The sequence below is a fragment of the Astatotilapia calliptera genome, chromosome 9 (genome assembly GCF_900246225.1).
Source record: "Astatotilapia calliptera chromosome 9, fAstCal1.2, whole genome shotgun sequence".
NCBI classification, from domain to species: Eukaryota; Metazoa; Chordata; class Actinopteri; order Cichliformes; family Cichlidae; genus Astatotilapia; species Astatotilapia calliptera.
The window spans coordinates 4401940-4424739 of record NC_039310.1 but is presented as its reverse complement, the minus strand read 5'-3'; the positions used below and the strand labels follow the sequence as shown (position 1 = coordinate 4424739).

The 22800-nt window shown below is 45.1% G+C and overlaps 1 protein-coding gene and 1 long non-coding RNA gene across 2 annotated transcripts in view; both read right to left on the bottom strand.

The window, feature by feature from the left end:
* The window catches only part of LOC113029742 (NLR family CARD domain-containing protein 3-like), a 97783-nt gene that overhangs the window by 4209 nt on the left and 70774 nt on the right, over positions 1–22800 (bottom strand). The window lies entirely within an intron of this gene.
* Positions 8293–11210, bottom strand: LOC113029749 (uncharacterized). Its single transcript, XR_003273491.1, has 3 exons — positions 11174–11210; positions 8799–8840; positions 8293–8305 (listed from the first exon to the last, which is right to left on the bottom strand). It is a non-coding gene; the product is annotated as an uncharacterized LOC113029749 (long non-coding RNA).

Genomic DNA, 22800 nt, shown 5'->3' with positions numbered 1-22800 from the left:
TGTGATGCTGATGATATTCAAATCTATCTCCACTTGACTGGGGATGTTTCATCTTCACTACATCCTCTGTTTTATTGTATGAGGGATTTCAAAGACTGGCTATCATGTAAGTCTCTTACTCTGAATGAAAAGAAGATGGAAATTATTGTTGTTGATATAAATATGCCTCTGGGACAACTAACTGGTACACTTGGGCCTGTTGCTATTCACCTCACTGATGCTGTTAGGAATCTTGGAGTTTTTATGGACAGTTCCTTCAAACTGGATAAACAGGTGTCTACTGTGGTAAAAACTAGCTTTCATCAACCACGCCAAATTTCTAAGGCTAAACCTAGATTATTACTTGATTATTGTAACTCTCTTTACTTGGGCCTCCAATCTTCCCTCCTTCAGTGATTGCAGTTGGTCCAAAATGCCGCAGCACGTTGTTGAGATTTAAATATTATATTTCGGTTTAATTCTGCTTCATGGATTGTTTTCTTATTCTCGTAGTGATGATGATTATTATTGGTTTCTTGTTTCTGTTTATCCGTGCTTAAGGTGTCATTCTCTGTCTGTCTGTCTCTCGGTGTAAAGTCTGCATGCTTGTTTAGTAATTCATGTTTCCTGTTTTGTTGTGAAAGTCTTTGTCTTATGTTAGTGTGTGCAGCTTGGTTCCTAACCCTGATCTCTCCCAGCTGTGTCTCCCTCCTGTTGCCCATTCGCTGATTGCCACCCTGTGTATATTAGCCCTGTGTTTTCCTGGGCTCAGTGTTGCGTCGTACCCTCAGACCCTGCCTGTGTGTACGTGCTTGGTTTCATGGTTTGGTTTCTGTTTCATGCCAGCAATAAAAGCTGTGGTTTTAGTTACATTTCGTCTCGGAGTCCTGCATTTGGATCCACATTTCCACCTGCCCGCACACAGAGCCCTGACAATATTCTTAGTGCTTATTTTCTGATTATATTGTTTTATGTACTTTAATGATGAAGCTTGTAAAGCAAGTCTACTTTTGACTCACAAACTAAGTGCTCAGCCAGACTGAAAAACAGGAAGTTAGTGTAGAGCTGTACAAGCATATTAATAAATACAGGAAGCCAGACAAAAGGAGGAACTTGTTCCATATAAGGGTTTGTTTGTATCGAAACTATGGGTGACGTGCTGCAAAATATATAGCGAGACAGGCTCCTAATGCCCCAGACCTGAGCTGGCATTTCTGTGTGTGCTCAGTCTCCATTTTCCGGAAAATGTAAAATTAAAGATAATTTTTTGAGTTAGACCACTTTGAGCCGTGTCTTTCTTTGCCGTAAAGAATACAAAGAACTGGATTTAATAACGTTGCTGAACTGGCACTAGCAGGTATGATTTCATCACCCATGTTCTAGCCAACTTACACTGGCTTCCTATCAAATGTCGAATCGATTTTATCTTATTTTTTACTTATAAAATCCTAAATAATATGGCAACTGATTACTTAGCGGATGTCCTTTGTCTGTATAGCCATAAGAGAGCACTAAGATTGTACGGTTACGTTGTAACCTTGGTTCTCTTAGTGAGAGACTATCTCTCCACACCGTTACATTATCCATATGTATGGGGTACGACACCCTTGGTCGTGGCGTGTGGATATTTCTTTAAGACACTCTGGCCCGCCCAGCTATGCCCCACAGCTACGTATAAAACAGCTGTGCAGATGTGACACAGGTGATCGTTTGATCGAAACGCGTCTCCGTGTGGCCTCACGGTGGAGAGAGTCTCGATATGCTAGAGAACGTACGGTTACGTTGTAACCTTGGTTCTCTTGGTGAGAGACTATCTCTCTACACCGTTACATATTCCATATGTACGGGGTAACTCTGTAAGACACCCCGCGACATTCAAGCGGTAGAACCGCGTGAAGGTGGAGGCCGAGGAGCACGTCGCTGCCTCATAGACAGTGGAGAGGGAGGCGCCTCTCCACAAAGCCCAGGAAGTGGCCACACTGCGCGTAGAGTGGGCCCGGACGCCCAAGGTGAGAGGGACACCGGCCGAGGCATAAGCCTGGCGGATGGCCTCCACGACCCAGTGGGACAACCGGGGCTTGGATAGGGGCCTGCAAAGCAACCCAGGATGGAACGAGAAGAACAGTTGGTCTGTGGAACGAAATGGCCGAGTACGAGCAACGTACGGCGCCAGTACATGAATGGGGCACAGGGCCTGGAGACGCTGCGCCGCCTCCCGATCCAGACCGTCAGTGGGGGCTGACCGCAGCTCAACCGACTGGGAGAGGTGAAAATCGGAGAGGGACTTAGGCAGGAAGGCAGGGTTAGGCCGAAGGACCACCCCTTGACCGTCCGGTAGCCATCTGCAACAGTCACAATGGACCGACAGGGCCTGCAGCTCGCTGATTCGTCTAGCAGATGTAATAGCGAGGAGAAAAGCGGTCTTGAGCGACAGCCACTTCAACCCAGCTTCATGCAGAGGTTCGAAGGCAGGGTGCACAAGGGCACCAAGGACCAGGTCCATATCCCGGGGGGGACCGCGGACCCAGGCGCACGAGCCGTGAGGCGACGGGTGCCTCTCAGGAATAGGGAAATCAAGACGGCATCAGCATCACTAATGGCTGAGCGACCGAGGCGAACAGCCTTAATGGCAGCCACGAGGCCACGCAATGTGGCGGCGGCCCTGCCAGCCTCCAGCTGGGACTGCAGGAAGCTCAGGATGACGTCCACCGTCGCGCCATGGGGGTCCTGCCCGTGGGCCGCGCACCAGGCGGCGTACAATCCCCAGCGGTAGCCGCGGAAACCTGGGGTGGGCCCACAACCACAGTCTGGTGGCCATGTTGCAGAGGGGAGGAGGGCCCAACCCGCCATGGCGGTTGATATAGGCAGCCGCCATGGTGCTGTCTGTCCGGACAATAATGTGAAACCCCCACAGCCGAGGCGAAAAAAGCTGAAGTGCCAAGAAAGCGGCTCGCAACTCCAGGACATTGATGTGTCGGGACAACCATGGGCCCAACCAGCACCCGCTGACCCCGCAACCTTCGTGGACCGCCCCCCAGCCGACTGGGGAGGCGTCTGAGAAGACCACCAGCCGGCGAGTCACAGGACCCATCGCTTGACCCCGTCGGAGATTGACAGGGTCCCTCCACCACCGCAGGGCCCGGGCCAGGCCCCGGGAAACCAGCACGGTGGATGGCAGAGGCCGAGAGACAGCAGGCAACGCTGAACCGGTCTCATGTGCAGGAGAGCCAATGGGACCATCTGCACTGTAGCAGCCATCAGGCCCATGAGGCGGAGACACAGTCCCCAGCGCACCCGAGAGTGGAGGCTGAAGGAGGCCAGGCACGCACTGAGGACCCTCTGGCGATCTGCCATCAGGGAGACCAAGGCCTTGACAGAGTTGAGGGACATGCCCAGAAAGGTGGTAGTTTGGGTCGGCTCCAACCTGGACTTCTTGAGATTCAGGCGTAGTCCCAGAGCCTGAATATGCGAGACCAACAGGGCAACATGGCTGCGACACTGTTCGTCAGAGGAAGCGCAGATAAGCCAGTCGTCCAAATAATTGAGAACCCTGACGCCCCGCAGCCTCATAGGAGCAAGGGCAGCATCCATGCACCTGGTAAAGGTACGGGGCGCCAGGGAAATGCCAAAGGGGAGGACGCGGAACTCGAAGATCCACCCCTCGAACCCAAACCTGAGGAACCGCCAGTGATCCTGCCAGATAGGGATATGGAAGTAGGCGTCCTTCAGGTCGATGGTGGCCAGTCCCCCGCAGCGATGGCCTGACGCACCCTGGGGACTGTGGGCATCTTGCACTTCAGGGGCCGGAGATAGCGAATGAGGCCCCTGAGGTCCAGAATGGCACAGAGACCCCCATCCCGCTTTGGGACCAAAAAGTAACGGGAGAAGAACCCCACCCAGTGGTCCCTGGCGTCCACCTCCCGTATGGCGCCCTTCGATAGAAGGGACCCCAGTTCCTCCCGCAGCACCCAGCCCTGACCCGGGTCGGCCATGGAGGTGAAGGTTGGAGTGGAAGTCAGGGGAGGTCTGCTGCAAAACTGAAGGCGATAACCCTGGGTCATGGTAGATACCACCCAAGTGTCCGCCCCCAGGGCCGACCAGGCAACCCTGTGCTGTTCTGTAGCCAGGGAGGCGGGCAGGGCGGCCTGGCCCATGGAAACGTCAGGAATGATAAAAAATGGTAAATGTCCTGTATTTATATAGTGCTTTTACTAGTCCCTAAGGACCCCAAAGCGCTTTACATATACAGTCATCCACCCATTCACACACACATTCACACACTGGTGATGGCAAGCTACATTGTAGCCACAGCCACCCTGGAGCGCACTGACAGAGGCGAGGCTGCCGGACACTGGCGCCACCGGGCAATCTGACCACCACCAGTAGGCAACGGGTGAAGTGTCTTGCCCAAGGACACAACGACCGAGACTGTCCAAGCCGGGGCTCGAACCGGCAACCTTCCAATTACAAGGCGAACTCCCAACTCTTGAGCCACGATCGCGAGGGGGGCCGGAGGACGACTGGCCCTTGGCACCCTGGCCCCCTCTCCGAGCCTGAGCGCGGTTGCCACGCCTACGAAAGGCCTCCAGCTGGGTACGGAGATCTTCAGGACCCCAAGTAGGAGCAGCAGGGCCAGGCGGAGGCACAGAAGCACGAGCCCGCCCTACCCTGACCGGGGCTTGCGGAAGCCCCGCGACATCTCCTGCGTAGCATGGCGAGTCTCCGTAGCCTGCTGGAGGAGCAGAGCCGCACCGGGGCCAAACATGGCCGCAGGGTCGACCGGGAGCCTCATGAGGTAATCCTGGTCATCCGAACGGAGCCGGGACTGAGACAGCAAGAGATGGCGACGCGCCACCCAAAAAGCAGCCAAGGAAGAGCCCGTGGCAATAGCCTGATGTTTCTTGAGCGAGGCTAGGAGAGAGGACATGGACAGCAACTCACCCACGCCCTCCAGATCACCCGAGGTAGCCTGCAATCGACGGGCCAAATGCCGCAGATGAAGCGACAATATGGCCGACGAATTAGACAGGCAGGCTTGGGTCGCCATAGACCTATGCTGCTGAGCCAAGAGGCTGTCCATGGTTTTCACATCCCTATTAGGGCACGCAGCCCGCCCTAGGAGGGAGCCCGAAGGGGCAACCAGGGGGGCCAGGGACGGATCAACCGGGGGAAGGGGCTCACAGGCAATGCGCTCCTGGCCATGCATGGCTGAAAAGCACTTACAGGCAGGGGACCAACGGTGCAGGGACGCGGGGGCCTCAAACTGTGCGCAAACCAGGTCCTGAAAATCAGGCAGCAGCGGCACCTGAGATAAGGAGCGCTGAGGCCGTGAAGCGTCATCAAATCGAGAAGGCGCTGAGACCGGCACCTCAGGGAGGGACAGCTCAAGTGCCTGGCACGCCCTTTCCAAAAGCTGAAAGAAACTCAACTGGCTAGACTGTGCCAGGGGAACCAGCAGGGGGCACCTTGGGAGACAGGGGGAGGCATCGGAGGAGAGGACGGAGGCCTCGTCAACGTCCGCCTCCCCATAGTCCACATTCAACGGCACAGGCTCAGTGGCGGGGCCACAGGAGGGAAAGGCATGGGAGGGGCCTGGCAGGTCGACAAACGAAGAAGGGGACCCGGCCCATGGAGCTGCTGGACCAGATTCTATGTCAGCAGCAGCTATCTTCCGCACCTGCGCCTGAGAGGCCTGAGATGAGGGAGGTGCAGGCCGCTTGACAGAAAAAACCTAGCACGAGCTTCCCTAGTCCGTTCGGGCAGAATAAAACAATTCATGCACGAGGCAGAGGCTTCCCTAGCCAGCATAGCATGCTCAGGACCCAGACACAGCACACAGTGCTCGTGCCCATCCTCCAAAGGCATAGGAATGCCACACTCAAGGCAAGTCGGGGAGGCGTGGCCCGCCACACAGCGTGGCTAGCAAGGGGCGGGGCCATACACCAACGGGGAAGTGCGAGCAGTTAGCCGCCCTAGCCTGAAACCCAAACCCACTGTTTATTCCCGCAGGGCAGGTAAGCGATCTTCCTTACACACCTCACTGTCAGGGAAGAGTGGGACACAGCCTCTGCTGACGGCCCAGCCGACAGCGCACGCCAGCACGCCGAAGCGGCTTCCCCCCCCGCGGTATGCCCCACAGCAGCCTAGCCGACAGCACACGCTAGCGATTCTAAGCCGTATCCCCACCGGGATTAAGCAACACAGCAGCCCAGCTGACAGTAGTCACACAGCAAGCCGCTGCCGCGAGCCGCCATGTAGCCCACAGGCTAAGCTACCCGGTGCCCGGGCGACAGCACCCGCTCCGAGCGCCGAGCCTCCGCGCAAGAGAGGCCAAGGAGAGCGGGCCGCAGCTAGTCAACAGCCGGACCAACAGGCCGGGGACACCAGGGGACCGGAGACACCAAGGGAATACCGGGGCTACCAGTGGAATACCGGGGCTACCAGGGCACCTAGAAGGGAGAAATACATTGCCCACGGAGGATGCCGAAGCACGCTCCAAGAGACGCACACACACAGTACTCTCAAGGTAAGCACTCTTTCGCACACACACACAACAAGTGGAGATCAACGATCACCGGTGTCATGTCTGCACAGCTGTTTTATACGTAGCTGTGGGGCGTAGCCAGGTGGGCCGGAGTGTCATAAAGAAATATCCACACGCCACGAACAAGGGGGTCGTACCCCGTACATATGGAATATGTAACGGTGTGGAGAGATAGTCTCGATATGCTAGAGAACATCAGGTCAGCTGCTCTTAGTGCAACCTGGGTCTCGGCTGAAGACCAGAGGAGATGTGCCTTTGCCATTACCGCACCCAAATTATATAATAATCTCCCTCTTGACATTCGCACATCAGATTCTATTCAATCTTTTTAAATCTCGTCTAAATACGTACTTGTTTAACCTGGCATTCAAAGCTAATTAGTGTGATTTTCATCTGGCTCTGCATTTATATTATGTAATTATTTTATATCTGTAATTTATATTTTCTATTGTGATTTTATCTGCATCATGGTTTTACTGGAAAGCACTTTGGTGTACTTTGGTCTTTAAATGTGCTATACAAATAAATGTGATATGATGAGAAGTGAACGTCTTCAAGGAACTTAAAGAAGTCCTGATGCTTTTCTTTCCAAGCTTCTTAGACTACGTTGACCTGGACGACTGAGAACCTTCACAGACGTAGTTCATTAGTCTTGTGTCACGCTGACAGAAGAAACTGTTTGAATGCAGAGAGTGATATAAAACCAGGACAAACTTTCACTAATGTGTTTGAAAAAGGATTCAACATTGATAATAATCTGTACACTTTCTCTAAAAATTATCATAAACCTTTAAAATGAAAATACCAATTATTTATAATTACTGTAATTAAAATGTAAATTAATTATATATTTTAATAATAATTATAAACTACAGTCACTATTCTGTAAGTGCTCTCAGGTTCACATACTTGTGCTGCTTTGATTCCTTCGTCCACTCACCTTTTCAACTTCTCCAGTTTCTTGACCTTCTTTCTGTCTCCTTTCTGCTTCATCTTCTCAATCAGGAAGTCCAAGTGGACAGTAGTGGATGCTGAATCAGCTTTCAGAGCAATCTGCTCCAGTCTGACAACATGTTGGTAGGACTCATCCAGGAACCGTGACTTCTCTGCTGTCAGCAGTTTCATTTCCTTCTCAAGATTTTCTAACAGGGTACACTCCTTCTCTTTTTCTTTTTGATACTTTTCATATTTCTGCTGCATTTCTTCTTTGTTTAGTGATGAATCAGCTGCTGTTAGGTCATTCACTTCCTTTGTAAGAGTTTGTAATCGACTCCTCCCCAGCGCACATTCTAGCTCATTCTTTTCATACTGCTTTTTCATTTCTTCATTCGTCTTGTTTACCCTCCTTGTCTTGATCACATATCTCCACTTTTCTTTCACATGATCTGATGCAGGACACTTGTTGGTACAAACAGTGCAGCAACCCCAACTCATGACCTTACAGAGTGCAGGGTTCCAGGCCATTGTGCATCCAGGATAGTCAGAGGGGGTTGACAGTTCTCCTCACAGACTGTACAGCAGACAGCTCCTCTGTAAAAAAACCAGACTCTATCCTCCCACTTCACTCCCATGGTGTAGTTGAGCAGAGCATTGATCAGTGTAGATTTTCCTGCTCCTGTTTCTCCCACCAGTAAGATGGTTCTGTTTGTCTTGTATAGATTTTTTTCTCCAACAGTCATTCTTGTCAAAGTTCCAAATTTCTCTTTTTTTGCTTTCAGCTGGTAAACAGCAGGAGGTCCCTTAGATTTCTGATCACTGTTGGAGATGATGCTCTCATATTTCCTGCAGAGATATTTTACACAAGTGTTTTGTGTTCTGTCAGAATTTTTCTGCTGAAGCTTCAGACTTTGAAACTTGGCTTCTCAAATATGGAGAATGATTTTTCATCCTTTTCTTCATAACATCAGTTAAAGTCTCAGCTGCTGTTCAGTTTACTTTTCTGCTGTGTTAATGTGTCCATGTATGAACTCTCACTGTAGTGTACGCTACCAATAAATGAAATCAAGAATTCTCTCACTGTAAATGTTCCACTGATATGAATGCATTATTATTTCTACAGTTAATACACAGTTATCATGTCTGACAGCATCAGCATCAGCATTAGAAGCAAGAAAGCAAAAGAAAAGGAAAGAAAACAACCTTTTTTATTCAAAAAAATAAAAAAACATTTACACCTAATAATTGCGTAACACATTCATCTGTGCCCCATTATGTGTAGAGTATAGAGCTCATGATTACTTCACTTGTTTAAATTACTTAGGTTGGTGCTACTCACTGTGTTGCCATGATAATGAGGATTAAACATATGTGATGACACCTGGAAAAAAAATACAAGAGAAAATCAATCTAAGCAAACATCCTAGGAAAAAAAATCAATTCAGGTTTATTAATATATCACTAAATCATCTTCTGTGTGTTATACCGTAAAGACCCTACAGTGTTCTGGAGAAAGTCTTGGCAATCAGACAACCCCTATGAATAAGTACTTGGTGACAGTGGGAAGGAAAAACTCCCTTTTTACAGAGAAACCTTCATCAGAATCATGCACAGGGAGGGGCGGGGCCATCTGTCACCACTGTTTAATGTTAGTGGTGGGCAGACTGATCCAAATATTGATTGTACTCGGTATAGGATCGATACTAGCCTGGTGAGTTCTGCTCTTGTTTGCGTTGCTGTGCTTTTGGCAAACATAGTCATTATGTCATTCAGTCATTATGCAAATTGTACTGTTTATAAGATTGGTGAAACCTGCAGTCAGGTGAGACTGAAGAAATCACTTGGATGAGTGACGAAACGTCTCTCCCACAAAACGCTACGTCCAGATGAACAGAATCAACTTTTGGAGACGTATTTCCTCTGTGTTCACATACATAGCAGCCGAGCTGCACAGAGCCCAGACGACAGCGTATGCTTGAACGCTGAAGCCGTGTCCCTGCTGTTTTGGCACACTGTAGCCGAACTACTTGCTAGCGCACAGCCGCACAGCGTGGTCCGACCGGTGCACAAGCCTATTTTGAGGCGATAAACCGGGGAAGGGACACCAACCAAGGGGAAAGCTAAGGGCCAGCTAAGGGGAACCAAGCTAAGGGATAGCAGGGCACACCAGGGGAATACCGGGGCTACCTGGGGAGTGCCGAGGCTAGCAGGGGAATACCGGGGCTACTGGGGAAAGGGGTGAGGCACCGCCCACAGACTATGCCGGAACATGCGCCTGACGGACGCACAAACATACAGCACTCTCAACGCAAAGCACTCACACACACACAACACAAGTGGAGATCAAACGATCACCGGTGTCACGTCTGCACAGCTGTTTGATACATGCGCTGTGGGATGTAACCGGGGGTGCTGGAGTGTCTTAAAGAATATCCACACGCCACGATCAAAATGTAAACTAAAAGACGCTGAGCATAATAACAAAGAGACAGATTTCATAGCTGCTCTGTTCCCAACTTCTACTGTGTGACTGACAGGCTGGAGTTTGAAATCCTCTTCGTAACCACGTCTCTTAACAGGTGCCATTTATGGTCCTTATACACAGTAAGGTAATATTACGTTGAAGCACAGTACGTATCACTCCGCGAGGCTCAGCCGTAATGCTCCGACAATCCATCAAGCGGTGCAGCTCCGTAGCTTAGCAAAGTCGTACTAAAACATTTTTGACAGATTGCTGAGCGCCGTGTTCCACATAAAATCGGTTTGCGGCCATCAAGCACAACCAGAATTCATACAAAAGGCACGTTGTCAACTTTTGAGAGAATGAAAGGATTTTAGGCCGTGCAGCACCTCTGGGCTGCATGGCGTTAGCGTGGTTAGCTTGTTAGCGTGGTTAGCTAGCTAACACGTTGACGCCATCCAGCCCCACGCACGGGGCGATGCGCAGTAACTCGCTAACGGAGATTTGCCGTGTCCATGTTGTCGCTTCCTGCAGGTGAAGCGATGGGGGAGGAGGGGGAGTTGTGTTCAGTGAAGGAGAGGCGAGGCCAAGTAACGTTGCGTAAAGACGATAGTGGACTAAAGAGAGGCAAACTTGCGGCTCCACATCTATAATTATAATGTAACATAGGCTATATCGATATAAAGGATATTGTCACAGCTTATATCTCGTATAAGAATATATCGATATTTTTTAAAAACTCGATATATCGCCCAGCTCTAGTATGGAGAGATAGTCTCGATATGCACTCAGAAAAATTATGGTTCTTAAATGGTTCTTCAGAAGTCTTCATGGTTCTTTAAAGAACCATCATACGTCAAAGAACCTTTTTATTTTGTGGATGGTTCTTCAGCTATTACAAATGGTTCTTTAAAGAACAAAAAGTTCTTCATCCTTAGCAATCTAAGTTTGATGGTGTAAATGGCATAAATATTTATTCACCATAACGAGGCTGTGAATTATACTGTGTGTTTTCTTTGTGTGCATGTGTGTGCGAAGGGGGAGGGCGGATTACCTGGCAATTACCCTTTAAGAGAACATGGTAGGAAACTGAATATTCAAATAAAAGTTAGAAATATTTGCTTAAAAATTATACTGGTGGCAGGGGTGGGGGTGAAAGCCTAAAGACCCTAACCCCCCCCCCCCCCCCCCACACACACACACACACCCCTAACCCTGCAAACTGAATATGGTGAGTTAACAAACAGACCCACCTGGCCTTTTTGACGGCCACGTCTGGCCCATGTACCTGAAACATAAGAACATCTATTGTTCTTATGAATATGGTGAGTTAACAAACAGTAGACACAATAAACACATTCAAATACTGTACTTTAGTTTTAAATTTTAATAAAGTATTACTATTTTCTACTCCAAGGCATTACTTTTGAGATTATTATATATTTTTGAAAATATAGCATAATGATAATACTAGTTATTGTAAACTTTACAAACCACCCAGCAGTATGTAAAGTCAAATTATATAATACAAGTAAATAACAATTACACAACAGAATGTACACTGCTTAGGTAAATGATCTGAGTAGTGTTACGATCCAATGTTGTCAGTGTTTTGTTTTAGGCGTGACTGTTATGTGTTTCCTGTTTTACTTTGAAGTTCTGTCTTATCTCAGTGTGTTCAGTTTACGCTTCCTTGTCTCGTCAGTTCTGATTTGCCCCAGCTGTGTTTCCCTCCTGTTGTCCACTCCTTGATTGCTCCCTCTATGTATTTAAGCCCTGTGTTTCAGTTTGTCATGGTCGTGATCGTCCCCCTGTGTTGTAAATAGTTGTCGATACTTTTTCTTACTCGGTAGCTGTAGGGGTGAGAAGCCATTTTTCTTTGGCAACCTTTTCTCCGGTTTTTGGTTAGGGAGGCAGGTAAGACACCTGTAATTTTCGTTTGGGGTTTTCTGTGAAGGTAAGCCAGCTGCATTTCATTTCTAGTAGTGATGGCCAAATGAAGCTTTCTGAAGCACTGAAGCTTGTATTGAAAAACGGTTCATTACTCGAAGCTTTTCAACACAGTCCTCTCTGGTGACATCTGGTGGCCAAAAATATGAAGTGCAGCTTGAATCCACAAAATAAAACCAACCGCTTCATTATGATTGCCCACTCACTCTACAGAGTGGAATCCTGTCTGATATTGGGCCTCCGGCGTGTTGCTTTGAACGTGTATTTTTTGGTGGTTAAGAAAATGTGCTTTATTTGTTTAATAAATAATTTTGACCAGTAAACTCTCCTTGTTTAAATATGCACCATGGTGTGGTCTGCCTTTGCTTGTGACTTCTTGATGTTGGTAAATACAATAATTGAAAAATACCACTTTACATATAATAATGTAAAACACATTATGGAGTATGCTTCTGCTGTGAGGTCTTGCCTCCATGCAGGTATGCAATTAATCGCCGGAGGGGTGTATTTATAAATAATATTATATTAAGTAAATTTTCCCAGACATATTTTTGACCTGGGGGTAGAATTGATTGTGAAATGGAAAAGGAAAATGCTTATGAACTTGCAAATTAAAATCATGATGCATTGACGGTAACCCTTTTTCATTTTTATTTAAAAAGAGAATTTGTTCTAGTGTGCGATGGCCGAACCTGTTCCTTTTCGTGGAGATAATTTCTCCTGCCTTAAGGGACATCCCTTCACATGGCACAGAGGAGGCTGCAGTGCAGAGAAACTGGTAGAGATGCAGTTATACAGTCTACCTGGGCCCCATTTTCAGATTAATTACACAATAAAATATATATTTTTACAACATTACACGTAAAGAGTCAAGTGGAAGTTTTTCTAAAGTTATTTAATGATATTTATATTATGGAAGCAGATGTTTGACATTTTACCTTTTTCCCGTTTTCAGATATAATAAACACGCACAAAACAAAAGCAAACAGCCAGAACACAAAGCTGGAAAACCCACCGATTGACAAAAATCAACTCAAAATTCTCCCACACAACAGAACCTCCTCTATTCCTCGCTGGCTCCAAATCTCTCAGTGGAATGATCAGTGGTTCGCTATCTGTCACCATCAAAACACTCCACAAATCCCGCGAATGATTCGCTTACTTATAAACCATTGTATCAGCTACCGAAGGCTCTAACTGAAGCTCTGACGTCACTGATCACGTGACTCTGGCCAAACGAATCAAGCTTCGACACAGTGCTTCTGAAGCAGTGTGTTGGTTTTTTTTGACACACGCACCGGAGCTTCAGCTTCAAGTGGACCATCACTAATTTCTAGAGTTTTTGTTTGTTGTTTTGGCCATGCTCACCCTGATGCCTGCTACCTTTTGGGACTCAATAAACTGACTGGCTGTTGTGAAATCCGTGGTAGCTGTTTTTTGTTGGTTCGTCCTCTTAAGAGCAGAGAGTGGGGGGGGCATTCTTCCTTATTTTTATTTTCCTTATGTTGCATGCCAGTTTTCCCTGGGCTGGGGTGTAGCATAAATGGGGGCTCGTCCATTCGCTGGAAGGTCCGAGGGACCGCTTCAGCCTTCCTCTCTTCGTTGTCAGTGTTTTGTGTTAGGCGTGACTGTTATGTGTTTCCTGTTTTACTTTGAAGTTCTGTCTTATCTCAGTGTGTTTCAGTTTACGCTTCCTTGTCTCAATGGTGTGTCATGTGGTGTGAGTGGGCCAATGTTTTGTTGCGTTCAGGGCACGCCTAGACCTAGAACGTAACAGTAGTTGTTCATCACTGAGCAATTTGTTAATGTGTTTCGAGCCAAATAAATGAGAGAGAGAGAGAGAGAGAGTGACGTCAGAACACGTCATACTATAATCTCCCGGGAGCGGACGGAGGGGGTCAGTCGTTGGGATGCGCATGCGCAGACAGAGTGCGCGAGCGGCGGGCCTTGACCTTTCGGGGGGGAAAAAAACACTTTCTCACGGACGGTGACAGCGAAACGGATAAGTCTTCAGTACCTGCTGGACTTTGAAGCTGTGGATTCTGGGACTGTTAGAAAAGGTAAAACATTTCCATTAAAACCTTATTACTGTTTTGTTTTTGTTACTCGTCATTGTAGCTTGCTGTTGATGTTGTGCTAACAGTAGCGATTAGCTAGATACGTTAGCCGTTGACGTCAGCGCAATTTAGTATCCAACGGTTTTCCTAACAAAACCACTGTTATAATTAAGTGAAGGTGCTCCCAGCTAATTTGAACCTTTGGCTTCTAAAATATGTGGTTCAATTGCGTGCTGCGTACATAACCTAATGTCAGCTAGACCGAAATTAAAATTTAATATATTGTTAAAGTCACTAAAATGGCGCCTGAAGCCTGTTGTGGCGTGAGCTCTGTGTCTGCTCTAGAAACTCTGAAATTCTGTAGATCTGAGCCGTACATTAAATACTCACATGAACCTGTACTTTGAATTCTGTATGAGCTGTATAAAATGCAGCTATGCATAAGAGTTTTGAATGAATAATTAGATTAGATAACTCTTTATTGTCTAATCGAATTATATAGAAATGTGACATGAGAAGGTGTCTTTGACTGTTCCTGCATAACTTAGTTTCGGACTAGTTGACAAGTTATGCTCCGGTCATTTGATGTTTCCAAGGTAGATGTTCTTTTGTAATATAGTTAGTTTTTTTGTATATTTCATTTATCCACCATCATACATCATACATACAAGCTAAGAAGAGGTCGTTATACTAACAAGAGGTATCAACGCTGGGCCAAAGTTCAGCACATGGTTAAAGTTTGTAATCCAGCCAGGGTGTAAATATCACTCAGCAGCCAGAGCTGAAGCAGGTAGCATCAACACATAAATCTACTCTACCCGGCTTAAATCACAAGAGCACCTCTGACCAAAAAGCTGTAGATTTTTCTTGTTTGCACAAATTAATCCAGATTCACATTAATTGTGTTCACAGCGCCAACAAAATGAGGAAGAGGAGGGGCAGAAACACAATTAGATTGAATTACAATTGGATGGAAGTTGAGGACAAGGAGAAGGAAGCTTAGGATGAGGAGGAAGAGAAGCAGCAGGAGCATCTGTAGGGATCCCTATGATGTCATTGAGGTTTGTTTCATTAATATGGTCCTCTCACAAAGAACGATGACTTGTTTTAGTTCACCTACTTCCTGTATTAAATAGTGATGTGCAAAACGTTGTGAAAAACCATGGAGCAGGCACGTATAGGGCATCTGCAGGTAAATGAACATCAAATCTCTAAGACAGACTGAAATCTGTATATTTATCACCCTTATGATAAAACCCATGTAAGCCATTGGTTTATGGACTTTGTATTTTGAAGCCTCAACACTTTCTTTATTGCTGTTGCTATGTTGGGACCATATTAGGATGAGGGATCAGAATCTGGAGTCATGCACACTATTGTTTCATTTAGTGTGTATCCATAAGATTCGTACAGCAGATCCAAGTTGTGCCTTGAAAACAGGAAAGTCGTCTGCATAGAGGAGAACTGTAATAGCAGGCTTGTACAAAGTGAAGCTTTGTGCTCTCGTTTTACTTCTGTCACCCTGTTTTGATGCAGAATTCACTTGAAATCAGGCAAGAACTGGACTTATTTTTTATAATGTGTTCTTGTGAATTGATTGTGTATCGCATATGTTTGATTTGACTTTCTGCAAGACAACAGTCGTCCACTGGCCAAAAAAGTTTTCCAAATACCTCCACTTGATCTAGCCTGCATTTAGAAAAGAATAGCAAAAAAATCTGCACCTCCTGCTTCAGATGAAATTTGTATTTCTGTGTTCAGAGGCAGCGGCGAGAGGGGAGACCTCGGCTCATCCAGCTGGAGAGCCTGACCAGGAGGAGTCGAACATTAACTCAGCTCTTCCAGGGCACCCTGCAGACTCGGCTGTTGGCATCGACGAGGGATGACGTGAACGCCAAACTGGAGTCCATCACAGGTCAACTGCAGGTATGCGAGTCAGACCTTCTGAGGAGGGTTTCACTTTTCTCTCTTCTTTATAATTGACTCTTTTCTCTCTCTTTCAGCTCCTTGTCTCAGAGTGGGAGGGATTTGAAGCACAAAGGGAGGAGCTTGTCGTTTGGTTGGCTGATATGGATGTCCGCCTGAGTGAGGTTGACCAGCTGACAGGAAACACCAGTGAAAAACTGAAACAACGGCAGGTGTGGGCTTGTTTTGATATGACATATATTTGATATGAAACATACGTCAGAGACATTATCCTAAACTGGACTAACAAAGGGCCATGAGTACAACATGAAACGTACATTACATGGTGTAATGCTAAAGTTCATTGATCATTTTAATCATAAACTTGTTGTTGAAATGTTTTTACTGAACATGCAAACATCTGCTGATGAAAATGTGTTGATTTATTGGTCTGTTATGAAGCTATTGCTATTTCTAATGTGTTTTATCACTTTCTGATGTTTTCTTAATTAAACAATACATGTATTGTTTGTGTTATCTGTAGCTATAGTATTTATATATTTATTTATAGTATAGCAAATATATTTAATTATTACTGTTTAAAACACTAATATGTGACATGTATTAGTAGTGATGTTGTGCTGAGGGTTAAAATGCCTTTTTTGTCTTTTGGTAACTACAAAATGACAAACCATTAATACATGTCTATGCTCTGCTCGTATTTATTTTACCCTACTCAAATTCAATTTATGATGCATTTTATTTTGAAAGATTTTAAATAGTTCTTTAAAGAACCACTGAAAAAAGGTCCTTCAAATGGTTCTTTAAAAGAACCATTTGAAGGACCTTTTTAAAAATGGTTCTTTAAAAAAAACCATTAAAGGTGCCCCAAAGAACCACTGAAAGAAATGTTTCTTCAAAGAACCATTGTTTGAAAGGTTCTTTGTGGCACCAAAAAAATTCTTCTATGGCATCAGTCTAAAGAACCACTTTTGGTTCCAGTTGGCACCTTTATTTTTCTGAGTGTGCTAGAGAACCTACAGGTGCTAATTGTCACGATCCTGGGTCCTATGACCCAGTGTTTTGAGTTTTAGTTCTTTTGATGTTTATAGTGTATGTTGAAGCTTATTAGGCTTCCTATGTTTTTATATTATGGATTATGTTTTGAGTCCTTTGTTGTACCGTTTCTTGTTTCCCTAGATTTCAGTTATGGTTATCATAGGTTTAGTTCTTTGGCTTTGTAATATTTACACAAGTGTAATATACAGTGTTCAATGTTGTGTCTAATGTGGCCTTTTGTACCATGTTTCAGGTTCCTGTTCTGTCTTCTCAGTTGCTGTTAAGTTTGCATGTTTAGAGTTCAGTCAGTGTGTTTCCTGTTTTACTTTGAAGGTCCATGTCTCATGTGAGTGTTTCTAGTTTTGCTTCCCTTGGCTGGTCCAGCCTGATTACTCCCAGCTGTGCTCTCCTTGTCTCATTCCCTCATTATCCCTCTGTTTGTTTAAGCCCTGTGTTTCTCTTTGTCAGTGTCGTAGTCTCCCTCATGGCTGTGTTTCAGTTTACCCGTGTCCCAGATTAGTTTTAAACAATGCCATTCTGCAATAAAGCAGCTTTTTGAGTTTAATTTCGTTGTCGTGACTTTTGCGTTTGGGTCAGTCTCTGCCTGTACACAGCCGAAACATGACACTAATATGAAAACATGTTTATCAGCTCTGTTTTCTCTGATATAGAGAACACACTTCATGATGTAACTCGTGTTGAATCTGTTTTTATCTGAAAGCTTAAATCAATGTGATCGGTTTATGGATCTTGGAGCTGAACCTCACATGTTTCTGGTCCTGGGCTGCTTATTGAGGGGAACCCAAGAAAGAAGAACACAAAGTTTAAGAAACAAAGCTGCCTTAAATTATGTTTTCAGCAAAGGAAAGATTCGTTACGGAAGTTCAAACTAGAAAAACTAGTCCACTGCACGCAACATAGTTTCAGTTTGCAGCACACATGATCACCCTGGGGCACCTCTGTCAGTGCGCCCCAGGGTGGCTGTGGCTACAATGTAGCTGCCATCACCAGTGTGTGAATGACTGATATGTAAAGCGCTTTGGGGTCCTTAGGGACTAGTAAAGCGCTATACAAATACAGGCCATTTTTACCATCTTTTGTGAAGCATCAACAGTAACAACTTATTTAATACAGCTATAAAAACACTATCACATATTGAGTTTGTTTCATTACACTCAAATTCAGATCATACATCTGATTTGTTTAATGTTACGTAAATAAACATGTCTCACTTCACATTCTGGTCCTAAAGTTTGTAAAGATAAACTGTTAAAGGAGGAAACAAAGCAAAGCAAACTTACAGTTTCTTCTCACACCAACAACAAGCTCCCCTCCACAGCTTGAGACTAAACACCGACACACAGGTGAGCTGCTTCCTGGAAGGAGGCGGGGCTCCACGCGAACCTCAGCACCGGTGGGAGGGGGAGGAAGTAGATTTTCACATTACGAGCACTTTGTTTTTGAATGAATGTGATTTCACACTGTTGGTGTCACAGATGTCCGCTGGGTCTATAATGGTCAGGTGGTACTGTCACGGCGGGGCACGCCGATCTTTGTGAAGCCGGACCCAGAAGCAGACGCAGACAGAGGACTTGCAGGTTGAACTAAACGCGAGCTTTAACTGGTTGCAGGCAAAAATCATGAAAACTATGACTCTCTATGAAACACTTTGACAACTATGACTAGCTGTGAAAAAACTAAGATTGACTATGATGAGACAAAGTGTGGCGAGGAAAACAGACAACCTGACAATGACTGAACAGAAACACACAGACTAAATACACACAAGGGTGATTAGGAGGAAAAACACATGGGGAAACAGCTGACACTCATGAACTTAATGATGCTGCGGGGAAGTAAAACTACCTACAGCAGCCTCCTACAAAATAAACATGACAGACCTAACACTAACTTGACAACATGAATCAGGGAGACTGGAACATAAGGGGTGATGAAACAAAAGGATCAAGATGAACAAGGACTAAGATAACAACTGAGGAGCTTTAGATTACCAACATAAAAGAATATCAAAATACAAGGCAACTCAAATCCTGACTAATAATAAAACAACAAGAACTTAGCATGTCTACAAAAGTACATGATGACGGTGCAAAATGAACACAAACGCTGGGTCCCAGACCCGGCCCATGACAGTTGGTTTCTGTGTAATTTTGTCAAAAACCATCAGAAACTTAACATTTCAGCGTTTCGCTTTCTGAGCAGATTCAGGTATTATTAAAAATAATAAAGTAATTTTTTTTATCAGTGATGATTATCAACAAAATTATTAAGGTGTTTATCATTTGTACAGGACTGTGATGGAGTATAAATAAAGTTTTTACAGCTGAAAGAAACATTTAAAGGATTTTAAAAGAATCAAATTCAGTTCAATTCATATATTTTTAGACAGTGAAGCATTTTTTAGCTGTTTTCCCCTCCGTCCTATCACAGCTGTTTCACTGATAGATGTAGGACACTCTTCTTTATATAAATGAAGCTTATAAAGAGGTGTGGACATGATTTAAAGGAGCGGTCCCAACCTTTTTTGCACCACGGACCTTTTTATGTCTCATAATATTTTCACAGACCGCCGTGGATAAATACAACAAAATAAAACCAGTACCGGTATCAAAAAAATGTTTGTGGGACACCCTGACCTCCTGTGAAAGTTAATTTCACAGCTAACCCAATTAGATCCATCAGAGAGGGAGCAGGAACATCTTGTTCTCACAAGTCTGAGCTCCTCACTGAATTTTAGCTTCACACCAACAAGTCCAGACCTGCTACACTGACAGACAGGCAAGCTGCTACCTAGAAGGAGTCAGGGCTCCACCTCTGATGGAAAAAGACATGCAGATTTTCACAATAAGAGCACGTGTTCCAGGAGGACTTTGATGTATTGTTAGGACTTGGGACTTAGTGTTTTACCAAACTTTAAAAAATATGTGGATATAATTTTTCTCACAATCTCCATCAGGGTTACAGGTTAGGGTTAAAAGATGATTCTTTGTTTTTACATTCATCAGGTCCCAATCAGCCTAAATAGCATAGAGAAATTAAAAATCAGATAATGGTAAATGGCCTGTATTTGTGTAGCACTTTACTAGTCCCTAAGGACCCCAAAGCGCTTTACATATCCAGTCATCCACCCATTCACACACACTGGTGATGGCAGCTACATTGTAGCCACAGCCACCCTGGGGCGCACTGACAGAGGCGAGGCTGCCGGACACTGGCGCCACCGGGCCCTCTGACCACCACCAGTAGGCAACGGGTGAAGTGTCTCGCCCAAGGACACAACGACCGAGACTGTCCAAGCCAGGGCTCGAACCGGCAACCTTCCGATTACAAGGCGAACTCCCAACTCTTGAGCCGTGAATAAAGATAACCTTTATTAGTCCCACACGTGGGAAATTAGTTTTGTCACAGCAGGAAGTGGACAGTGCAAAAGTTATGAAGCAAAAATTATAATAAAATAAGAATAAATACAGTACACAACTGTACAGAATAGAATAAAATAAAATACTATATACAGTAGAATAAAATAGAATAAAATATACAATAAGATAAAAATAGAATGCAAATGCTGTATACAACTGAGTAAAAATATAACAATGCCAGAAAAGATTATTGCACTTAGTGTTATTGCATATGTATGGATGTGTGTGTTTGTTCAGTTAAAGTCTTTGTTGTGGAGTCTGACAGCAGTGGGGAGCAAAGACTTGCGAAATCTCTCCGTCTCACACCGTGGGTGCCGCAGTCTCCCACTGAAGGAGCTGCTCAGTGCTGTCACAGTCTGCTGCATGGGCTGGGAGATGTTGTCCAACAGGGATGACAGCTTAGCCGCCGTTCTCCTGTCACTCACCACCTCCACTGGGTCCAGAGGGCATCCTAGAACAGAGCTGGCCCTTCTGAAGATGGCTGAGGCCAACACAGAGTCATAGAAGGTCTTCAGGAGTGGGCCCTCCACTCCAAACGACCTGAGTCTCCGCAGCAGGTACAGCCTGCTCTGCCCTTTCCTGTAGAGGGCGTCTGAGTTATGGGTCCAGTCCAGTCTATTGTTCAGATGAACACCAAGGTACCTGTAGCTGTCCACAGCCTCAATGTCCATACCCTGGATGTTCAGTGGTTGCAGTGGAGGATGCTTGTGCCTGCGGAAGTCTTCCTTGGTTTTACTGGCGTTGATCTGGAGGTAGTTCAGTTGGCACCAGTCCACAAAGTCTTGAGTCAGTCCTCTGTACTCCTTGTCGTCCCCATCAGTGATGAGGCCGACTATTGCAGAGTCATCAGAGAACTTCTGCAGGAAGCACTGGGTGGAGCTGTGGGAGAAGTCTGCAGTGTAGATGGTGAAGAGGAACGGAGCTAGAACCGTTCCCTGTGGGAGAACCGTTCCATGAAAGAGTTCAGGTCTTGCGAAATTTTTTGATTCAGTAATTATCCAAATTTTCGGTGTTAAATTTATGTTAGTAAATTAGATTTTAGGCAATAAAATGGCAATACAAATATAAAAAACTAAATAAAATTTCCCTGTAAATAAATGGCCTGTATTTGTATAGCGCTTTACTTAGTCCCTGAGGATCCCAAAGCGCTTTACACTACATCCAGTCATCCAGCCATCCACACACTGGTGATGACAGCTACATTGTAGCCACAGCTGCCCTGGGGTGCACTGACTAAATAAACGAAATTAACAAACAAAACTGTTGTTAGTGCTGATGCATGGCTGTAGCTTGGGTTGGGTTAGAAATGGACAACTGAGCTTGTCTTGAAACAGGAAAGGCACTGTCCATCCACCATGTTTTTAAATATCTTTAATAATAAAACAAACAAAATAAGTCAAATAAAAGAAATAAAGCTCTTCAAGGTAATAAACCACAAGACGCTAAGCAGCGCCAGCTCAGTTCAGGCTTAATGCCAGCAAACTCAGTCATAGGAAGATTTTTTCACAAAATCTCAGGCTGTGACTTTTCAGTTTTTCCATGTCTTTGTGCAGTGATGATCACTTAGTTTGCTGCTGTCAATCTCTGAGGGTTTTGTGTTCACTTTGTGTTCTTAATCAGTGGATTTGATTTGTAGTTTTTGAAGCTTTTATTTTTATTCCTTTATGGTTCATTGGTCAAACTGTGATCTCTTGTGTTTCTCCATTGAAGTCTTTTGGGTTTTTTGTTAAACACTTTGTTACTATTCAATTGTTTTTGGTGTGAATGAAATCACACTTCATCTTATTAGAGTTGTTTGTCATGGATTTGGCTCCAAACCTCTGCCAGCTAATCCCAGTTAATCTTCTATAAAAGCCATGTATACAGAGCCTAAAGGTAATTTAGGCTCTGTATACATGGCTTTTATAATTCTGTTTGTCCTCATGACATACAGTGGATCCAAAAGTTTGGGCAACCTAGTTAATAGTCATTAGTGTCCTGTATAAATCGTTGGTTGTTACACTAAAAAAGTGTCAGTTAAATATATCATATAGGAGACACACACAGTGATATTTGAGAAGTGAAATGAAGTTTATTACATTTACAGAATATATAGGATATCCACATGCCTGTCTTCTTTTCCTGTTTTCCCTTTTATCCATCACATTATTTTTCTAATGTAAGTGGAGTCATAAAAACCTGTGGCAGATACTATGCAGATGACACCCAGCTCTATCTGTCCATGAAGCCAGATAACACAAACCAATGAGTTAAACTGCAGGAATGTCTTAAAGACATAAAGACCTGGATGGCCGCTAACTTTCTGCTTCTTAATTCAGATCAAACTGAGGTTATTGTACTCGGCCCTGAAAGTCTTAGAAATATGGTATCTAACCAGATTCTTACTCTGGATGGCATTACCTTGGCCTCCAGTAACACTGTGAGGAACCTTGGAGTCATTTTTGACCAGGACATGTCCTTCAACGCACA